The 6000-nt window shown below is 53.4% G+C and overlaps 1 protein-coding gene across 11 annotated transcripts in view; it reads left to right on the top strand.

Moving 5' to 3' along the window:
* The first annotated feature begins 4140 nt into the window (after positions 1–4140).
* SYK (spleen associated tyrosine kinase) overlaps positions 4141–6000 on the top strand; it is a 66670-nt gene continuing 64810 nt past the window's right edge. For 4 of the 11 annotated variants that reach the window (XR_014301526.1, XR_014301527.1, XM_082694159.1 and 1 more), the window contains exon 1: positions 4141–4343. The gene's annotated coding sequence lies outside the window, so the exon portion shown is untranslated. Of the gene's footprint in view, positions 4344–4686; positions 5078–6000 lie in introns of all 11 variants that reach the window. The other 7 variants (XM_082694151.1, XM_082694157.1, XM_082694158.1 and 4 more) reach the window with 7 other exon arrangements.

Below are 6000 nucleotides of genomic sequence, written 5' to 3'. Positions count from 1 at the left end.
ATTCCAATTAAGTAATTGTATTTGGAAGAGTCACCTTTTAGGCAAATACCTGGTCGCCTGTTGGGGTAGTCGGTCCTTTTTAATCTCCAGTGCTTAGGGTCATGCCCGGCAAAAATAGACACACAACTAATGGTTTGTTGACTTGAATTTCACTAAAACTAAGAAGTCAGGGGTGCACAGAGGAGCCACACACGCCTAGGAAAGTGCAGGGACAATAGCCTGCGCTTTCTCGCCCCCACCAGTGCCACCAGCGCTGAGCGTAACCCACCGCCCTCCAAGTTCAAGGGCTACCCTTAGTCCTTGAGTTATGTCTAACCCCCCACCCTCTTTTTTTGTTCAAAACCTCCCTGACCACAGAAACGGAAGGAAGCCCACCATCTGCAGCTAAAGGGTCACTTCTGAATCCCAGCTGACTGAGGAACGGCAGTCCAGCAGAAGGAGCTCTTTCCTCCTGCCTCGCTCGGCAGCGTTTTTGGTGACAGCACCATGGACTGCAGGTGGGAATCCCCGGACGCGGCTGCGTGAGCCAAGCCAGGGCCGCGCTTGCATTCCACGGACGTGCCCCTCCTCCCTCCTACAGCGGAAATGGCGGCATTCACGTGGCGTGGCTTTTCTTTCAACTGAAAACAGTTTGTATTAAAGTTCCCCCAGTGCTGTCCTCCCTGGGCCGTCGGCCCTTTGGGGCACCAGTAAAATTTCACTGTTTCCGCGGCTGGCGCTGAAGTCTTCACCGCAGCCTCGAGCATCTTCGACCACGTGTCACTTGTGTCTTTGAATCCAGAAGAGAAGAAAAACGCGGAGCTCGCATTCCGAACACTGAACGCATTCCGTACCTGTCTGGTTTAAAGACGCGTGTCGCCGCGTGTGGGTGAAGGTGGTGACAGGAGCCCTCAGGGCCCGGCTGTGTCGGGAAAGGAACGAGAGCCCGCCCCTCCCCCACCGCCTCCCCAGGGGAAACGGCAGGGGCAGAACACAAAACCGTAACGGTCCCCAAGAGTCGCCAAACAAGAAAAGGAGAAGCGCTCCGCGAGACCAGCCGGGAAAGGTGCTGGCTCATGTGAAAACCGGAAGTTGGCGAGAGTCACGGTGAGGTCACAGCCCGCCTCCCCGCGCCCCTACGTTGTGAGCCTGCAGAATCCGGGCAGTCCTCACTCAGATCTTGAGGGGGTAAAGAGGAGTCATTGCATATTGTTGGTTTTTCCTGCTTCTGACTCTGGGCTAGTGAGAATGGCCACAGCGGGGATGCGCGGAAAAAGAGAAAGGTCAGCAAAGTCGGGCACGGCTTTGTCACGAGGGGGAAGACGCCGGGTCCCACCGGAATTGGGGAACTGAGCTGATGCCCAACGTCCCCTCTGCCGGCGAGGGGCGGGCCCGCCTGCGTCCTGCCTGGGGTCCTGTGGGCGGCGGGACCCCGTCGTCCACCTTGTCCTCTGCCGAGCCCATCATCCCCCCATGCTCAAAGCCTCCAGAAAATTAGGCATGAAAGGAATACGAAGCCCTCAGACTACAGCCCCAGAAGAGAAAGGATCAAGCAGCTGTCACCCCAGAGGAGCGGAGCCAGAGGAATCCCAGGAAAATCCTGCCAAGCCGGGGCAAGGCTGACGTTATCCTCGTTATGCTCACGAGGATGAAGAGTCGAATAAAAAGACAAAGAATGAAGGACGAAGAATCAGAATGGTTGGGATCCCCGGACATCAATGCTTGAAGCAAGAAGCCGACAGAATGACTTAAAACATAGGAAGGAAAATAATTTCTGAACTAGAATTCGTCACAACCCAAACCGCTGACCCTGAGGGTGGAGCCTCTCTGGGGAGATGGGGAAGCTCCTTAAAATACCTCCTTCCGTGTCTCGGGACACAAACCGAGAGCACGCCCCCTCCAAAGTGAGGAAACAAGCTTCTAAGGAAGAGAAAGGCACAGAATCCGAGAAACACGGACTCCAAGATACGAGAAAAAGGAAAGGAAGCCGAGAGCAGAGACAGAATGAATCCTTGAAGAACCGCGGCCGGAATTTCCAGCCCGAATTCTGACCGCCTGGGTCGTCTAAAGAAACCAGAAGTGGAGAATTCACCTTCAGCTGTCCCAACACTAGTCTTACCCTGGGCTTCTGGCAGGAGCAACGGCAAATCGTCTCCAAAGGAAAACGTCTTCTTCCTCTGCCTCACTGACTCTCTGCAAATGACCCCCCTCCCGGATGGTGAGGGGCCGGCAGCGGCTGCGCCCGAGCCCACAGGGAAGTCAGGCACCATGAGTGAGAACCAGCGGAAACACACAAGGCAAACACACACGGAGACCCCAGGTGCCGATGAACGCGGCAGCATTTACTATCCTTAAAGAAGAGAAATAAAACATCTGCAGGAACAGGAGACTTTAAAACCTGACACTGTGGGGAGTCCCCGAGACCATTAGGGTACAGGATTTCACTAGGGGGGTCTCCACCACTCAGAACATATTCACAGCTTAGATATTCTAGGTGAAGGTTAAAAGAAAAGTGGACAGAGGGAGAAGACAAGCTGGCAGAAACATGTTGACTTTTATTTGCTTTTTTAAGATTTTATTTTGGGGACGCCTGGGTCCCACGCTTCTCAGATTCTCAACGCATTCCCCTTGGAAGGAAAACGCTGAAAGCACCTGTGTCTCTATGGGGGGAGTGAGCTGCCCGGAGCAGACTGGGGAAGGGGGTCCCTGGCTAAGCTGGACTGGGGCAGACCAGTCTGCTCAGCGGGGGGCTCGCTCCTCCCTCTGGCTCTGCCACTGCCCCTGCTTGCGCTCTCTCCCTCTCCCTCTGGCATGTAAAGACATAAAATCTTTTTAAAAAATGTATTTTATTTTTAAGTTGTCTTTTTAGAAAGGTTTTTACCTTAGGTATTTGTGTGATGATTTTCACACTTTTTTCAAAATCGTCGTAAGCATGCAAAGTAACTTTAAAACGCCCCCGAGGTGAGAGGGCCCGCAGGGGTGCAGACCAGCGGTGCATGAGAATGATCTAGAACCTCATCGCCGTGAGCTGCCCCTGGGGAAACACATCATCTTCTTCCACATCCGCTTGCCCTTCTCATGCAGACTTAAAACAGGTCCTGCTGGTCCGTTTCCAACAACGTGGCCCACTCTGGAAACCTCCGTGTCCCAGCTCCGCAGCCTCTGTTTAGAGAGTGTCCTGGCTGTTCCACTGGCTGTTTGAAGCACCATCAAGTCCAGTGCTTAACAGACAGACCCTAAGAAAAATCCCTCACTGGAGTTATGGAAGGGAATGGGAGAGAAGTTGGGGTGGGGGGCAGAGAGAGAAAGAGGGGTTGGGGAGTGTCTCTATGTCCATCACCTTGCACTTCTCCATGGCAGTTATAATCTAACACACTGTAGACTTTACTTTGATGGGGGGGATGGTGCTTAGGATACAATCTTTTAAAACACCCACTGCCAACCTCTGTCACCAAGAATCCCAGGGGCCGGCACTGGCTTATGGGAAAATGTAAAGAAGGCTGTTCCACAGAAGAACGAGGCAACAGGGTAGGGACAGGAGCCCAGGTAGGTGTTTTTTAAAATATTTCTTAAATACCACAGTAAATATTAGACTTCCTTTATTTACCTACAGGCAGGAGGAGCGGCTGTGGTACAAGGAATCCAGTTAAACCCACTGTCATGAACCCTGAAATAAAGAGAGCCCCCGGGAAACAGGGCGCTGGGGAAGCCCGCCCCATCCAAACGTGCGCGGGGAAGTCTGGTGTTCACCGAGAGCCTGGGGCAGGGTTGCCTGGGGTCCTGTGGTCACAGGTCCACAGGAGGGCTTAGGACTGGTGATTGGGAATACAGCAGGCCCTGAGCCAGATTATCTTCCCAAGCCACGGCCCTTAGGGTTGTCGGAGCTTCAAAGGACCAGGTGGCAGCTGGCGAGGTGGCTGGGGGGTCCTTTTTGGCAGCTGTCCCTTGTCTGTAGAGGAAGGCCCCTGGCTGGGGCCTGCTGGGGCTGGGAGGCAGGGCGCGGGGGCGCTAGCGGCGCTCGGAGCCTGTCCTGGCCGCCGGGGCACTGGGGCACAAGGGAGGCAGGGCCAGGGGCGCGGGGGCGCCGGGGCGCCAGGGGTCCTCGGGACGGGCCTGGGGCGCGGGGCACGGGGGCGCACCGGCGGGGGGCGGGCCCGGGGCACTGGGGCGCGGCGGCCGGGAGGAAGTGCGGGGCCTGCCCGGGCGCGTTAAGGAAGTTGCCCAAAATGAGGAAGCGCCTCGCGCCGGGCGGCTGAGGCGACTCCAGCCCCAGGAGGAGCGAGAAGGAGCGGGCGGTCCTGCGCTGCGCCCCGACCTGTCCGGGCCCGGCGTCCAGCGCCCCGCCCTCGGCTCACCTGGCACAGGTAGGTGTGCGCGCGCGCCCTCCACGCGGCAGCGGCGACCCGGAGCCCGCGGGCCCCCTCGTGCGGGGGAAGGCGGCGGCGGAGATGCGGCAGCCGCGCCCACCCCCCACCCCTGGGCCCGGGTCGATGCCTGCGCTCGGGGCCTCCCTTGACAAAGGAGGGACAATCTGACGGACTCTCAGCAAGGTGCTGCCAGCTTTTGTCCTAAACCGAGTGATCTCGGGTCAGACCTGCCCGGGCAGCAAGGGGCCCGGCTTGTGGGTGCGGGAGCCGCCGGAGCGGAGGGGCGCGGGCAGGGCTCCGCGGCGCCAGAAGCGCACGTTGTCATTTGGCTGTTTTATAGATCCGCTGGAAAATTCTACGGGCTTTATCGAGAGACCCAAGGTGCAGATGTGCCGGCGCCTGCGGAGGGCCTAACATATCCCCGCCTTTTCCTACAGAAAGAAAGAGCAGTTGCAGGAAAGCACCACACTTTCGGAGCCATTACTAAAATGTAGCAGGATTGCGCGTGGTGACCCGTTTTCGTGGTAAAGTAACTTAATTAGGCCGTAAGGAACTTGGAGAGTTGGAGTTAAATGTTGTTTCGGAAATATGGCTCCAAAACGTTAAGCCCACCTACATAACTGTACAAAGGCAGTTGGGTTTTTGGTTCCCTAGAATGTTCGAGAACTAGAAGGAGCGCCATTGGAGAAGTTGCCGTTGGACTCTTTCTTGCGCTGGAAAAAGTGTTGCAGGTTAGTTTTATCAGTTTGCCTGAATCACCAAAGATGCCACTGTTTTCTAGCAAACCCTGACTAGCCAGGGTTCTTTTCCTTAATCCCTGGAAGCATGTCGGCCTTAGTTAGGAGTTGGAGATGCTCCACATCTGAATTTTCTAGTTAAAAAGGAGTTCATCTTGTGATGACTTGGAATTCCTGGAAGAAATGCAAATGATTCTAGCGTTTGAAGTCTTTGTTTTAGTAAGAACAAATTCAAATCTTTTAGGAAGGCAGCGTTTTAGTTAAAAGCAACTAAATGCATCAATCTGCTGTCCACCCAACCCCCCCAAAAAAGTCCATCTAGGGCACGAATATATATATATCCTTGAGCTAAAAAGTTGAAAAACTGGTAAAGTGTTACATGTTTTCTATGAGAAATGTTGTCTGTTAGAAATATTTTATCAAACAGTTTTGTTCCGTCTCCATTATACTTTTGCTTCCATGTGTTTACAGAACTTTTGCAGTAAAATAGAAATGGATTTGGAGTCTCTATATGTGGAGTGTTTTCATATGTAGGATTTTATAAATAGGCTTAATAACTAGAACGTTTGTAAGGTTCTAAGCGAGGGTAAAAGTTGAAGCGTGTCCTGGAGGTCTTCACCTGCCCGGAGGAATGAAGTTGGCAGATAATTTTAGTGCTAGATCTGTATTTGAGAAATAACTCACTTTAGCCTTCTCCCGGTTCATACTCAATATTCTAAGCGTAGGTCTGATTTCTCTGTTTTTGTTTTATTTATTTATTTTATTTTAATCGTCTTGTCCTTTTTTTGATTTTTCTGTTTTTACACCAAAGACTTCTTGGTTCATTAATACTTATGCAGCACATGCCATGTCCATAATTATTTTCCAAAACCCTGGTGCTGATATGTTTTGGAACTGTGGGTTTTTCACAATTTAGA

This window comes from Mustela nivalis (assembly GCF_964662115.1).
Source record: "Mustela nivalis genome assembly, chromosome: 13".
Lineage (NCBI taxonomy): Eukaryota > Metazoa > Chordata > Mammalia > Carnivora > Mustelidae > Mustela > Mustela nivalis.
Note: the sequence above shows the minus strand (reverse complement) of the source record. Positions and strands in the feature narration are given on the sequence as shown.